At 28.8% G+C, this 15,830-nt stretch overlaps 1 protein-coding gene across 3 annotated transcripts in view; it reads right to left on the reverse strand.

The window, feature by feature from the left end:
* The window catches only part of LOC126843513 (beta-3 adrenergic receptor-like), a 169,648-nt gene that overhangs the window by 140,308 nt on the left and 13,510 nt on the right, over positions 1 to 15,830 (reverse strand). For 2 of the 3 annotated variants that reach the window (XM_050581076.1, XM_050581075.1), the window contains exon 2: positions 1,671 to 1,750. The gene's annotated coding sequence lies outside the window, so the exon portion shown is untranslated. Of the gene's footprint in view, positions 1 to 1,649; positions 1,751 to 15,830 lie in introns of all 3 variants that reach the window. The other variant, XM_050581074.1, reaches the window with a different exon arrangement.

Consider the following 15,830-nt stretch of genomic DNA (forward strand, 5'->3'; position numbering starts at 1 on the left):
TAATAATTGTTAGAAGTGAGGTTTTTGTGTATAAATTCCGCACATCGGCGCAAAATGTGGTTCAAAAGTAAACAAAAATTTTAAAATGAGATTTTTTATTAAATTGTTGTTCATCGAGCTCTTGCCTAGGCGCTTACACGAAGAGACAATTTTTTTACTTTAGAAAAACACTATTGTGTGGTGTTTTGTTGTGCGTTTTCGTTTCCAATGTTTACATAAATGAAAATATTTTAGTAAGCGTTTTTATAAATAAAAAAAATGTTGCACGTTCAAAAGACAATATGTTAACATTATTTAGGTACCCATATCGAGCTAACATGGCCTAGCTGACTTCTTGACGATTTTCTAAAATACTTATGAAAAAACGACCAATGTGAATCGTTTTTGGTATTTACCGTACAATGATGTTTTAAGGGCGTTGTAATTTAGGAAGGGGTGATTTTGGAATCGCAACCCATATATCAATTTAGATAATATGCTTGTTAGGGAATTTTTTATTTTTTAGTAGAATTGAGTTTGATTGAACTTTGATTTCTACAAAAATCTTAATACATTGGAACTACTAATTTGTATGATTTATTTAGATAAATTGGTTTATTATTATTATATTTTTTTAATATAAATATCTACTTATGAATTAATAGGTGTTGATTAATATCTTTAGTTAAATAAGTTTATACTAAAGTAAATAATAGCAGAAAAGAGTGAATTTTCAACAGTTAATTAAACCGGAGCTATTAAAGAGATGAACAGAACCGACGTTTAACCAAAATCTATTAATTCAAACGGTTTTTTCTTTATATGAAAAATATAATAAACCCACTTATCTAACTAACTCCAATTTCTTAAACTAAATAACTCAAAATAATCATTAAAATGTATTACGGTTTTTGTAAAAATCGTATATTTTAAAAGAAATTTCAAAAAGCTTCGGCTCTTTTGATTGATGTTCTAAACTATATCATATTTGAAACTAAAATAATATAGTCGTTTGTGTCAGAGTTTCATACAAGTAAAACCGTCTCTATATATCATTTTATTATTTCTATTTTCATTTTTCTTACTATAGTTGTAAGTACATCGAACAACATAACAGTGTTTTTTTTTCAAAATTCTAAACGATTATTTTATCACAATGAGAAAAATCACCATTTTTTTTATAACTACCGTTATTTTGGAAATTTCATTAGGTAATTTTTTACAGTACTTTATTTTAGGGTTAATTATTCTAAATTGACAATATACTATACATACATATAAATGACACATTATACTGATAGAAGTTAAATACTTGTATATTATCCTCACAAAATTATATATGCGACTATATGTATATGCATATATTGATGTTGACACTTAATTTTCTTCTTTATATTTAGTCACCCAAGGTGCACCACCCAATCCACATGGTAAGTTACAATTATTTCTATGTACACTATTATCGTGAAGTAATATAGGTCTAGAAGTGGAATCACGGTACAGATGGAAATAAAATGTATCACATTTACTGTTAATGTTTTTAGTGTTGTTTTTAAACGGCACCAATAATAATAATAATCAAAATACTAGATTGAAATAATTATATATTACTGTTTATTTTATAAGCTACACCCAAGTTATTATAAAATATGGCAAAAAATGAAACTTACCAAAAAAAATTGTCCGCATACCTTTTTGCTGCTTGGAAGTTAGCAAACGGTAATTTGATTTATACAATTTGTTGGATTAGGTGTAGATGGTTCGAATGTATCTGAAATTGTAGAAGGTAAGTATATAGACTATATGTATAGAATTAATAATTAAATTAAATACAATTGTAAGTCATACATATTTTATAAAATGTTTGACAATAAATTAAGTTATTTAGAAGTCTACATATACATGTACAATCTTCTTATATATTTGTTTTTGGTATATCAAACCGCACTAAAAAATAACAAAACATTAGAAATACATTATACATAAACATTCAACATTATAAATAAAATATATGTATTTATTTAAAATCTTAACTATAAAATCGTTTAAAAAATGATACCTATAATGTTTATTTTTTTTTTAAAACCATAATGTCACTTTAAAGTCATCAAACGGTAATTTGCTTTGTATTCATTCTGTACACTGTAATGTGTAATGTGCTTACATTAAAAGTATGGTCATTACAATTTAATACGAATTAAATATAATTCATATATTTCAAAGTATTTACATTTGAATTACACAATGTTCAAATTGATTTGTGTTGATATGCCTCTCTGTAATATACCCAACCAAAAATATTTTCAAAGAGAAACACTAAAAGTTTGCATTTATTTTAAGATTAAACTAGTGTTGGACGTTAAAAGAATCACTCGGTATAGTAAATTAGAGTTTCGTTAAACCTTTTCAATATAGCCAGAATAACACTTGCTCGATAATGTAAACAATGCCTATTTAATTTCTTTCTCTTTACATTTTCAGTACTACTAAGTCGTAGGTACAACGTACAACATTACAGTGTTTTTCAGAATTGTAAACGATTAATAGTTTAGCATCATGCAAAAATTCACCATTTTTTTTTTTTGGCTATCATAATCTTGGAAATATCAATGGTTAATTTTAGTTTGTATTTTGTTTTTACAGTACTCTATTCTTGGATAGATTATTCGAGTTTAACGAATAACGATATACTACACTTATGATATTAATATATCTAATTAAATAACAAGTATTACTGATAGGAGTTGACCATTTTGTAGGTTTTCTTCACAAACCTACGTATGCGAGCATTAATATGTAATGATATTGATAATTAATTTTCTTATTTATATTTAGTCACCCAAGGTATATATATATATATATATATGTTATATATAAATATATATATATATTATATAACAACCTTGTACACTATTTTTTATACTAAAACGGTTTGAAAATTATTCTCTAATAACTATTATACAAGTGAAAATAGATAACTTCCTATTTTAAAGCTAAACGTGTTAAACTGCGTAAAATACAATATAGAGTGACATACATATTTTATACGAATTTTGAAAATATATTTAGTTACTTGGAAGTCAACATATGAGTAACATGTAGACTTCTAAATATTGAGATGTATATAGTAGTATAAACAATAAGTGTAATAAAACATTTTTAAAAATTTTTAATTTCTTTTTTTAATAAAAAATCTGCACTAAAGTTACTAAGAAAACGTATAAAACATTATACCTATTTTATTTATTCTATTTTTTCTACATACTATTATGTCGCATTATTGTTAGCAAACATTAATTTCATTTATATATATTTTTTTTTTTTGGATTAAGCGGAAATGCTTAACAAAGACACAAAAGGTCAGTACATACCTTTTTAAGTTAGCAAATTGTAATTTAATTTGTTTGATTAGGGGTAGATGCTTCCAATGAACCGGAAAGCGCGAAAGGTCAGTATAGACTAGTAAGACATGAGTAATAACCTACTCTACTTGTATATATGTATATAAAAAAATAGTTGTTACTAGTAAATATTTGTTTATTGTTTCATTTGGAACGATACCTACAAAATGTTTATTTCTCTAAAAACCATTATGTCACTTAAAAGTTAGGAAACAGTGATTTGATTTCTAAAAATTGTTAGATTTATATATTTGTTTTTGGTATATTAAACCGCACCAACAAATAACAAAACATTAGAAATACATTATACATAAACATTCAACATTATAAATAAAATATATGTATTTAAAATCTCAACTGTAAAATCGTTTAAAAAATGATACCTATAATGTTTATTTTTTTTTAAAACCATAATGTCACTTTAAAGTCATCAAACGGTAATTTGCTTTGTATGCATTGTGTACACTGTAATGTGTAATATGCTTACATTAAAAGTATGGTCATTACAATTTAATACGAATCAAGTATAATTCAAAGTATTTACTTTAAAATTACACAATGTTCTAATTGATTTGTGTAGATATGCATTCAAAGACTTGTGTAGCAGAAAACAAAATGGTAAAGAACAAAAAAAAGGAGGGTAATATGGAAAAGTGTAAATCATGTGGATTGTGCTTGTGTTGCCTGCCATGCATAGGTTGGTGTCCCTCTGAAGTGCTAGAATAGGTAGGCTTTACTTAAATTAAAAATAATAACTTTTTCTAATTAAAAAACGTAGTATAAATTGTTTAGTGGTTCGTTTACATAATTATTAAAAATTAAAAAGATTAGTATACTTAATAAAAAAAATCGTCAAATTAAATAAATTTGATGTATTAATTTACAGGATTATAAACACAAAAGCACATATATTTAGTTTCTTGAGGAATTTAATGCCCAGTCTATATTTCTGTAAATTATATGATTTAGCCAAAATAGTATCCAAAACCAAAATTTTATATTTCATTAAATCGTAATAAACTTTTACAATTAAGCCAATTTTTGAAATGTGTTGTTTTTGTTAGTTACACTTATTATTTAATATTAAAAACCGCAGATTTATTTATTCGTTTTGGATAGCGGTTTGGTTCACTGAAACAACCATACTTAAGCCTTCTTAGTCTATCTTCGATCAAAATAATAGCCCAAACGATAATACAAATATATATATGTAATGTATACATAAAAAGGGTCAAAGCAATCGACATTTTACAAATAATCTTTATTAGAATGTTTAAGTATCAAAAAAAAATCTGTAACTTTAATATACATAGACTATAAACAAATGTTTTTTTGACAATAGTGACATTATGAAATATAAATTATATCTGGCCTATGTATTATAATAACTGTTTTTTTTATAATTTCAGAAAGGATCCAAAGGTGTCATAGTAATATCCAGTTTCTTTCGAATCCAATAAAAACATTATCAAATTGTGTATAATTCAAAATTATATACTTCACTAAATAACAATAAACTTTCACTGTCTGATCAATTTTGAAATTCTCCATTAGTTATACTTACCTATTCTAAAAACCACAAATTTATCTACTCGTTTGGAATGGCGGTTTCGTTTAAGTACAGTTTATGTATTAATTTATTATTGTTATAGTCAAAATTTTCCAATATTTCGAAGATTTTTTACCCAACTTGAATTATACAATTTTATGTCATATTTTATTTTTTTATAAAAAATGTTAAGCCTTTTTTAACTAAATTAGTTTTTTCATAGGGAAAAAACTGCCGTTAAGTATATCGCTACGACAACCGTCGTATATTTTCCAAATTGTTTTTCTCTGGGTTTACCCCGGTTTTGGGGTTGAATAAGTTGACTTTTTTTCTACTTACGACCCACTTAAGTACCAATCGCATACGATTAAGGGTCGAAATAGTTGCCACTCGAGCTTATCTTGACTACAACCTGACAAAAATATTAACAAAACACATCGTTACAAAAAACGATACACCTCCTCAGCTATTAAAGCATCGAAGCTAAAAAAAATACTTGCCAAGTCTCTTCACTTATGAACGATAAACTCGGCTATACAAGTAAAATAATGGCTATAAACAGTCGTCGGTATTGTCATTGATTATAGTAGAGATAATAGGATTATAAAAATAATAAATAATAAACCTCGTCAATAGAGTACTCATATTTTTTTTTGCAGATCCTAGTCCAAGATATTATAGTTTCTTAAATAAAAACAGATAAATGTATGGACAAAATTAATTTTGTGTTTATTTTGTCAGACATGTGATTTTGAGATTAATATTGCTATATTTTACAACATCTAGTAAATATAATTTCAATCTGTTGAACTGTGTACACTGTACGGTTTTAATGACTATGATAGCTAAAAAAAAAAACAAGAAAATTGAAAAATGTATTGCTTTCATAGTGAATTATTTTTTACACATTTGGATAAATATTATAATTGAAAACTATTATGTAAAAGAAATGAGTGTTAATATTGAAAAAATTACAAATTTAATTTATTCAATTACAAGAAAGTGGTTTTTTAAATAAAGCCAAAGAACCAATTGAAATTTTGCCTGGCCGTTTGGTCTAAAAAATAAACCAAAATGGCTTTTACTCATAGAGAAAAAAAATATTTAAATTAAAAATAATACCTTGAAGCAGCTTATACAAACGGTTCGGTAAACAAATTGACATGGTGTAAATTTATAAAAAAAAAAAACTCTTTTTTCTTAAAATATATTATCTATACAAAACTCCTTAAAAACAAACCGCATATTTTAACATAAGATATTCCATTTTTAGAAACTACCTCCTCAGCTTCTTCGGGCAAAGCTTATAATAATTTCCATCCAAACTATTCGGAATAGAATGTCTGATTTTTATAGACTGTAAACGAAAAATAAAAAGGAAATAGTGTAAAAAAAAACCCCAGAACGAAGACAGCAAATTGATTTATCGACTAACGTTCATGCCGTTACACAGTGTGGGAGTTGACATATAGACAGGACTCCATCGTGTCACAGATATACACACACATGTCAATATCAGTGGAAAACCGTCCACTGGATATTACGGTCAACGTCTTAACGTCTGGGGGGGGGGCATAAGGTCAAGGTGGTGTCGTCCTGTGAATTGTTTTTTCTCGCCTATGTAATTATTTTCCACTACCGATGTCCGTTAAATTACCGTAAGATAAAAATACCTACACTCTGAACGGTGGTAAATATTATTATATTTTTTAGAATTTTTTTTTTTGCAAAATAAAACACAAGTGATCAACTTGCGGCTTAGCTCGTGTATGAATATTTACTCGAAATTCTTTGAATTACCAAAAATATATTAGCGGTTTAAAAAAATAAACTTAAAAGTTTGAAAAGATAATAAGATGAAAAAAATCCGGCGATTCTTCGGATTGGTGTAAGGAATCGTTGAGCTACATCTTATAAAAGATATATGAAATTAAAACTTTTTTTTTGAAAAACGGTTTGTATTACACATTTTACCATATTTTTCAATATTTAGAAAATGTTATTCTTCACCTCTGATGCGTAAAAGAAGTATGGACTTCCTTTTTTTTAATTGGAAAACATGTGTTTTAATTCAATAAATATGCAGACAAAACATTTTAAACAAATGTTAACGATTTAATTTTTAATTTTAATCAATCTGTTCGTTATGCTTAGACTTTGAAAAAACATAAGATTATTAAGATACAAGAACTGAAGATAAAAATATAGTCAAGTATGTATCAACGAGTATAGAAAAAAAATTGTTTTCAAAATATTCATATTTTCCAAAAAAAAACGATTGTCTTACATTTGATGAGGATCAACCCTGTACAATCGATACGCTCAAACAAAGGTCAGGTTTTCATTTACACAAGTCTTTTAATAAAAAAAATGCTTTTATTTTCATATTATAATAATTTTAATCTCGTCGTCAGCCTATCTTTCGGGGATCAAATTGTCAAGTCATTTTTTTTCCACCGATGATCTTGTACCGCAATATTTAAGATTAGGGTAAAAAAAATCCTTCAAACGTCTAGACGTCCTGATGCGGGACATTTGAAAATAATATACAATTATGTGTAATTTTGCAATTTTCAAAACTTAAAAGACCTTCGAGTTCAACGCTCGGAAAACACACGGTTCTGACATCCATTGCGGCGGTTAATATATATTTTACAACATAACTGACAAAAAAAAAAAAAAAAACAAAATCAATCACAACCTAACTACAGCTCAGCACGATTTGTTAATAATTTATTTATTTTTTCAATATTAACGCCCACGAAGGCGACCTGGACGAGACGGGTACGTTTTAATAATACAAAATGCGTTTTCCTTGTACGAGGTACACTATTTTGTCGGCTTCCGTGTGGATCCGAATAGGTAATGTTATTAAAAAGTACAGAACAGAACATTTTGACATGGATATGTCTTATGGCTGGAGGTCATTCTGAAAATGTGTTGTGCTGACGTCATTATGGATCATGGATTAGAGATACTAGATTGCAAGACATATCCACGTATTGATGTATCTGCATGAAGTGTGGATACTCTTAACTTTCTTTTTAAAATATCACCCCCCCCCCCCACCTCGATAAGGACGGGAAAATGCCGGTTAATAGATCTCGAGACAATATTGCGGCAATGACGTGGCTGACCCTTTAGCTAAAGCCACATCTACTTTCCTATTTACATTCCATCGCATACATTTTTGATGCTCTTCATTTCCTAAATGAAACTACCCTTACCGATGCTTGGCTGGACAAGAGGTCTTTCCTTCCTCCTAACTTTGCACAATGGCATTGGCTTGTCAGAATCGCTCATGACCTTTTACCTGCCTTATGGATTGGCTCTCAACTCTGTTGCTTTCTGTCATTCACACGTGGAGGAAGCTGTCGACGATTTTCCACACTTTTGCCCTTCCCTCACGTCCAACGGGATCCTTCTTATTCATTTCCTAGTAGCCCGCGTTATTCCAAATCCTGATCCTTTTAATATCCTTAATTAGCGCTCGGTTCCAAAATCGATTATCACCGCTATAACTGATTGAACGCTGGTTGCACTATTTAGATAACTCTTTTATTTTTGTACATACATTACATTTACCATATTCTTCCACTCCTATAATATTCTCATGTGTCTATTTAGCCATTATGTCTACTTTGTATAACTATTATCAATATTCTATTAGTAAATTTTGATACGGGTAATTGTTAAGCCGTCATATTGATTTATTAAACATAACTGTTTTTTTTTCTCTTTAATTTTGAACGAATGCATTTTTTTTCAAATTTTCTTCAGGCTCTCCCGCGGTTATATCTTGTAACCTGCCCGAACCGGAAGTGTTATAAAAATGCAAGCAAGACTGATATAAGCACAATGCAACGGGGACTCGTGATTAATGTGTGTTTAGGACGGAAATCCGATGGTGGAAAAAACATTTACTGTTTTATTTTGCAAAAACACAATATTTCTAGACAACTTTCGCTAGATATGACAAGACGGTGGTTTTATAGGGGAAAAAACAACGAATGGGCGCTGTCTTTTCCCGCCAATTTTTTTTTCGAACCCCGAAAAAAGCCTCTGAAGTGATATTTATCTGTACGGTTATTTATATATTAAAATGTCCGCTTTGGGACAAAATTCAAAATATTCGGCTTCGGTCATGTATGAGTATGTAAAGAGATTATGAAAAGTGAAAATTTAATTCTTAGTCTGAGATAAAGAAATATTTGAGATATTTCAATAAAAACCCAACTCGTGTGTCGAACATGCGTATTCGCATGGCACAATATAAAACATATTATATAATAATATACTAACTTAATAAAAAAAAAAAAAAAGCATATTAAAAATAGTACACGGTCCAGATTTGTGTTTAAACATACAATTCTCGGAAGACGCAAAAAACAATTTAAACCGTTTGCAATGCAATTATTTCTGTTTTACATCAGCCAATAAAACATAAGCGCATCACTTGCAATTTGTTTATACATTTTCTAACGTTTTTAATTGCACACTATACATTGCATAAACTATTTTTAGTTTCAATTTCCTCGAATTCCTGTCGATGGTACTTTTTTTTCAATGAAATGATCAATTTATAAGATTTTTTATACATTTTGTCAAAAAAAACTAAGATCAATTGAATGTAGTGAAATATTAAGCTGTGGCATGACAAGGCGAGTTGTGTTACAGTTTTTAATATTTGAAACTAAATTTTTTTTTTATTCTATTAAATAACTTGTATTATTAAATTCTTATGAGCTACAGAGTTAACCTAGTTAATAGGCTAAATTATTTCCCCAAAGCAATGATTCATTTTCTTTTTAGTAGTTCACTATCCCATGGAGTAATCTTTATAAAAAAATTCTACTTTGTGTACTTTTTCTAAGGATTTTTATTATATTAAGTAATTTTGGTTAATGATTCATTTTTTTTCGCATAATTTCTCGTTGGAACAAATTGAAATATATACAACATGTACATTTTATCAGGTCTTGTGCACTATACAGTATGTCTCGTTAGTAAATGTCAAAACCGCCAAAGTGACAGCATTCAGTCAATAACATTTCATGTTAGTTTCAAAATGGTTTTCAATTTTCACCATAAGCTTATAATCGGTAGTAAAAAAAATAAAAATAAATAATTAAATATTATCCTTAAGGAAAAAACCCGGAAAATAATTAAGTTTTTGTTATTAGTTCTTTATTTTTGCTATATTTATCTCAAAATTATTTTTTTAAATAAGAATAATTTGCCGAAAATTTAGACAGTTTTGATTAATTACTTTTAAAGTTGTTAAAGTTTAAACTGTGGCAGGGGCGCTGGTAGGGTGGAATAAGTAAGTCATTACACTTCACCTGCCATCCTGAATTCAAACTCCAATACATTTAAAATATTTAGCAGATATTTCTCCTTCGATGCACGATTTTTTTAATTTTAATTTAAAAATATACAATTTTTTTATACAGATTAAATTTTCAAGAATTTGGCGACTAAGAATGTATCTAAAAAAAAAATGTCGTTTATAACGTCAGCTGATAGACGGAGATTTAAAATTTAATTAAATGTATTTTTTTTTTATAATATACATGATGCATATTTTCTGCTACAATGCGCATACTGAAGCGTACCACGTTTGGTCACCCTGTATAATGGCTTGAGTACTTCTCTCCGGGTTTGAATACACTATCGTTTCATATGGGACACACGTACAAGAGTCGTATCGATAAGCAAGCAGATTTATAAAACAATAAGAAACGCTAATCATATTATCACGAATTCCACTAGCTCCGAACAACAATGCACATAACTCGACTGCGAAATGGAATGACATGTTTTTATAAATATTTTATTTCATTCAGCTCGACAGGACTTAGCCGGCGCTGTTATACATTGTATTGTTACACAATGCGGTTCGTACGGAGTCCCTCTCATTATATTATTATATCATGTTGTTTCCTTCGAGTCATTCTAATTATTAATAACAACAGTAGTGTATTACATTTTTTTAACCGATTTGCCAAGAAGCAATATGGTAATATAATAATTGTACTTTTAAACATAGTAATAAATTGTCATAGAAAATAATATGTTTTGAAATCCGAAACAAATTCCAATGATAAAGATGGAAATACAGTGTGTATTATCTCGCAGTAAAAGAAATATAAGTTATTTCAATGCTAACACTTCTGTCTACGGTTTATAGTATAATATTATATTGTACGCCATAAGTGGATAATCGGTCGGTGGACAATCGGTATCTGGAGTTCTGTTGGCTATAACTTCTATTGTGATTGCAATTGTCTAGCCCGAGAGAAATCACAATATATCATTACATTATGTGATACAACGTGTCAACAAAGAGAGGAAAAAAAAAATTATCCAGAGAAATGAAGAGCTATAAATTACAAAACGTATAGTGCATAATTTATGTATTTTCTCTAACATTGATCGTTCTGTGATTAGAATTTTTTATAAAAATCAACGGTTTTCAAAATTTAACTGTCGTACATTGGCTTGATTTCAATGAAATTAAAAAAAAAAATCAGTTATCAGTCTACCAAATATGTTATGCTATATCACTGTACGGATAGAATTGATTATTTCAATCCCTGTTGGTTTTGTTATAATATGTACAGTACACATATCTGTTTTTCGCATAAAACAAATATTTGATACAATGTATGCGTTGGCAGCAGTATAAACATACGTTTAATGTGATAATATTATTATGTTTTACATGTGAAATCGATTAGCGAGTAAGTAAAGCGTTTCGGTTAATGTTGACTGCTACCTTGTTTATTATTCAATGTATAGTTGTGTGCGTGTTATAAACCTAATCGATTTGCAATTACCTACTCGTATTAGTTAACAATTTAAAAATCATCAAAAACTCTATCAGGCGATGTCGCTGGCCATAAGGGAAAACCGATAATCCCTGGATAAAATTATAAGAGACCATAACAAAATCAACTGATAAGAGATGATTGATAACAACATCGACTGATAAGAGATGATTGATAAGATAATCATATCTGATAACACAGATATTTGAATTTCTGGCATATTAAATGATCAAAATATATATTTTTTTTTTCGGAAGCAACCGAATAGTCCAACACAGTTAAACAGCTGTTACCGTGGGTCCAAACGGGAAAAATATCAACAACATCAACTAGCTAAAATTTTGCATATTTTACAACGTGCCCGTTATCCATTAAAGTGGTATTTTAGATTCCAGCCAGAGTAATAACAATTTTTTATAGTCCAACCTATTAATAGCGCACGATCAATAATGCCAATCCGGCAAACTATTAATTTCAACACGTGTATGGGTTTTGTTGCATTTTTTTTTTTTTTTTTGTAATAAATCCCAGTCACTCAACAAACGGAAATCCGATCGCAACGTATTGCATTATAGTTAAGGCGAAAAATCCAATCCAATACACTAAACTCAATGCACGGAAAGCGTATTGCCTGTAGGAGGCTGCCATTTTATGAACAGTTATTGTTTTTTCTGTGATTTATCAAATATATTACGGTGTTAACATCATAATATAATCATCGTGTTATCAGAACCTAACCTAACATTTCTACACAGGTATATATAATAAACTATATTGTTAACTAGTGATAAGAATAGAAGTTGACGTCGGCCATTAATGGAGGATTTATATGTGTATATAATAATGTGTATACCTGTGGCTCTGTGCTATCAGTTTGACTTATAATTTTGATAAGCAGTGATAACAGTTGTAAACACGTGATATAAGGTTCTAAATGAAGGTATTATCATCATCGCTTAACCTCAGCATTTTAACAAGTATCATGCAAAATACTAACATATAGCATTTTTACATTCCATGAAATTGGTACACAAAACGGCTGCCTCCCAGGTCGGGCCATTTTTCAATTTTCAGTGAATCCAGTACCATGTAAAGCGTTGGCGAAAATTACCGATCAGACTTCACGAGGGCGACGACGCTTAAAAACCAGTTAAAACAATAAAAATTTCGATGGAACGAAAACGAACAAAATAAATGTAAATAAAAGCTATTTTTTTACTATCGCGACTTTTATGTCACCGGCAATAAAATACTATCGCCGGCGATAAACATAATAGTGTTATAAAATTGTCTAAATAAAATCAAACTAAAAAGGGACAATAATAATAATAATAATGAAACGGCGAACGTCCTTTCATCCAAAAGATTTGTACCGACTCGGCAAACACTTTACCAAACGAACCGTTAAATCTTAAATTGAAACTGTAATCATATTTTTTTTTTTTTTGTAAACGGGTTTAATATTGGTATATGGACGGGATGACAATACGTCGGAACAATCTTTTCTTATTTATTTCAATTTCGATTACTTTTTATATACCGAGTGATCCATTTAAACGCCAATAACAGCACTCATTGTCTCTGTAGGTTTTCTTTTTTAAAACATTTTTATTTATATTACTTAGTAGTTTTTTTTCCCTATAAAATTCCCAAATATCTTTATTTTTTAGTATTTTCCATAAGTCCAACGACTTTTGAAACTTTCATGGTAACATATATTATATTTAATTGACTTTTTACAATCAATAAAATAATTTGCTCGACATTTTAGCCGGTCGATAACCAATTTTGATTAGTTTCCATTAAAGTTACTAATGTTTAACATGCGAGAAAAGGTGAAGTGCAGTGTTATTATCTACGCCTATCACTCAACCACACTTCCCCTCCTGTCCTAACTTTCAAACTTTAATAACATTAAAAAATAACTACTCAAAACTGGCGATTGACAGGTCAACATTTTCACTTTAGTAACAAAAGTCGTTCTAAGAACATACAATAAAAAGGGAAATACTTGGGTTTACACGGTTTACTTTAGTACACATAGCAATCTAGTTTATTATAAATACATCTGTGTTATCAGATGATTCTCTTATCAATCATCACTTATCAGTCGATTTTGTTATGGTCTGTTATAATTATTTATCCAATTTATATTAAAGTATTATTGGTTTTCCCTTAATACATACACTATCCCAAACAAGACCGTACCAGGTTTCACTTGAAGATTTTTTTGTAATAAACTTCAACGCTTTCCGACTGTTTATCGATAAACATTTCTATTGAATAAACATTTTAATATATATTTATGTAATTAAAGCCATACCGCGGGATATGTTTAAAAACATATGCAGCCGTGTGACCTGTTAAGATTTATGAACGATTAGCTATCGAATAAACACCGAGTAACAGCTAATCGCTGAACATGTTAAACAAATAATAATATGCATTGTGCGACTTGGACTTTGGCCAATTACAACAAATTTCGAAAAGTACAAAGAAACCTATACCAAATTAGAAAAAAAAATTAACAATAACTCTTGGCCATAATTGTTTTTGCAATAGAAATTTATGTATTATGGATTTGAGCATTGAAAAAATGCTCAAGTGGAAAACGATTTTATGTTCTTTTGGTAAATTTGTATAGTAAATTTATATGCCAAGTCAACGGGGACGTTCGACATCGTTAAATAAATTATTTAAAAAATACGCAAATCTAATATATTGTAAGAAATCGGCGAGTTCGAACAAGCTATTAATTGTTTTCCATTCTGGTAAGAAACGATTAAGTCAAAACGTTTTTGAAATAATTGGTCTTGGCGCGGAATCGGTTGTGTCATGTTGCCATAACTTGTACATATTAATACTAATATGTACAATTTGAATAAGTATTTTTAATTTAACTGTAAATAAACAAATGTTTATACATACAAACAAATAAACTTTCGTTAAACGAGCAATAATAAAAATATATCAAATATCGTTTAAATTGAAATTACAAAAAGAATTGACAATAGTCAAAAAATAATATTATTATTTTGATGACTGAACTAAAAAAAAAAAATATAAGTATATTTTGATCAAAACAAGTATTGTAAACAATTTAAACAAGTGTTTTTTTTGCAAATAAAATAGGTCATATTTTAACCGTCAAAAAGCATAAAAATAAAATGCATAAATATAAAATGTATACTGCAAGGCGTTATCGTTTTATGCGAGTATTAAATTTAAATTAAAAATAACGTGCCATAAAGTAAAAATTAATTAAAATATGCTTATTTTAAACGCATTCGTTTTGAAGACACCAAACCGTATTGGTCTGCCCTTAAACGCGAGCAAAACATTTTTTTTCTCGTTTAAAACCATACGTCTTATCAACACTGAATTATGCATCCAAACAATTATTGTTTGACAGCCAAGATATCTAACTTGTAGTATTTATCTCAGATACATTTTCATCACTTGGCTGTCAAAGAACTATCTGCACGCCATTTTCATTGCCACAGAATAATTCCAGTATGAACGATAAGCGTAGGTACCTAAGTTTTGATTTACAGGAGGCCATGAGGTTATGGGTTTCGGTTATTTATCATCTAAATCTTAGGTCATTCAGCCCAGCAATGAAAACCTCTTCATATATATTATAGGTACGTTATAACAGAACGATACTTTCCCTTTGATTTACTTGTTTGGTATTACCTTATCAGTCCAGTAAAGTATGATACAATTATTTATAGGCATTACATGGTGTTTTTAATTGTTTAAGTTTTAGAGAAACAACGAAAAAGTTTCCAATTTATAATAAATTAATATAAGTGTCTTGACCGAACGCGGTACAACTATACAGAATGATTCATTAAGGATATGACACACAATATATCTCAAAATAATTGCATTTCTGTAGTGTTCCTTCTTGAAAATTACTCTGATGTTGTTTTACAATATTATTAAAAAAATTACTAAATATTTCCCTTTTTTAGAATTTGCCAAAGCTCCATCCACTTTTGACATATAAACGGTAACGTGTGGTATTATTTAATTAACTTTTTAATTAAGGAATAATTCGCTGAATAT

The sequence above is a fragment of the Adelges cooleyi genome, unplaced genomic scaffold (genome assembly GCF_023614345.1).
Source record: "Adelges cooleyi isolate 19-005CV unplaced genomic scaffold, UGA_ACOO_1.1 ACOO_flye_CR_arks_rails_tigmint_CR_PRNA_574, whole genome shotgun sequence".
NCBI classification, from domain to species: domain Eukaryota; kingdom Metazoa; phylum Arthropoda; class Insecta; order Hemiptera; family Adelgidae; genus Adelges; species Adelges cooleyi.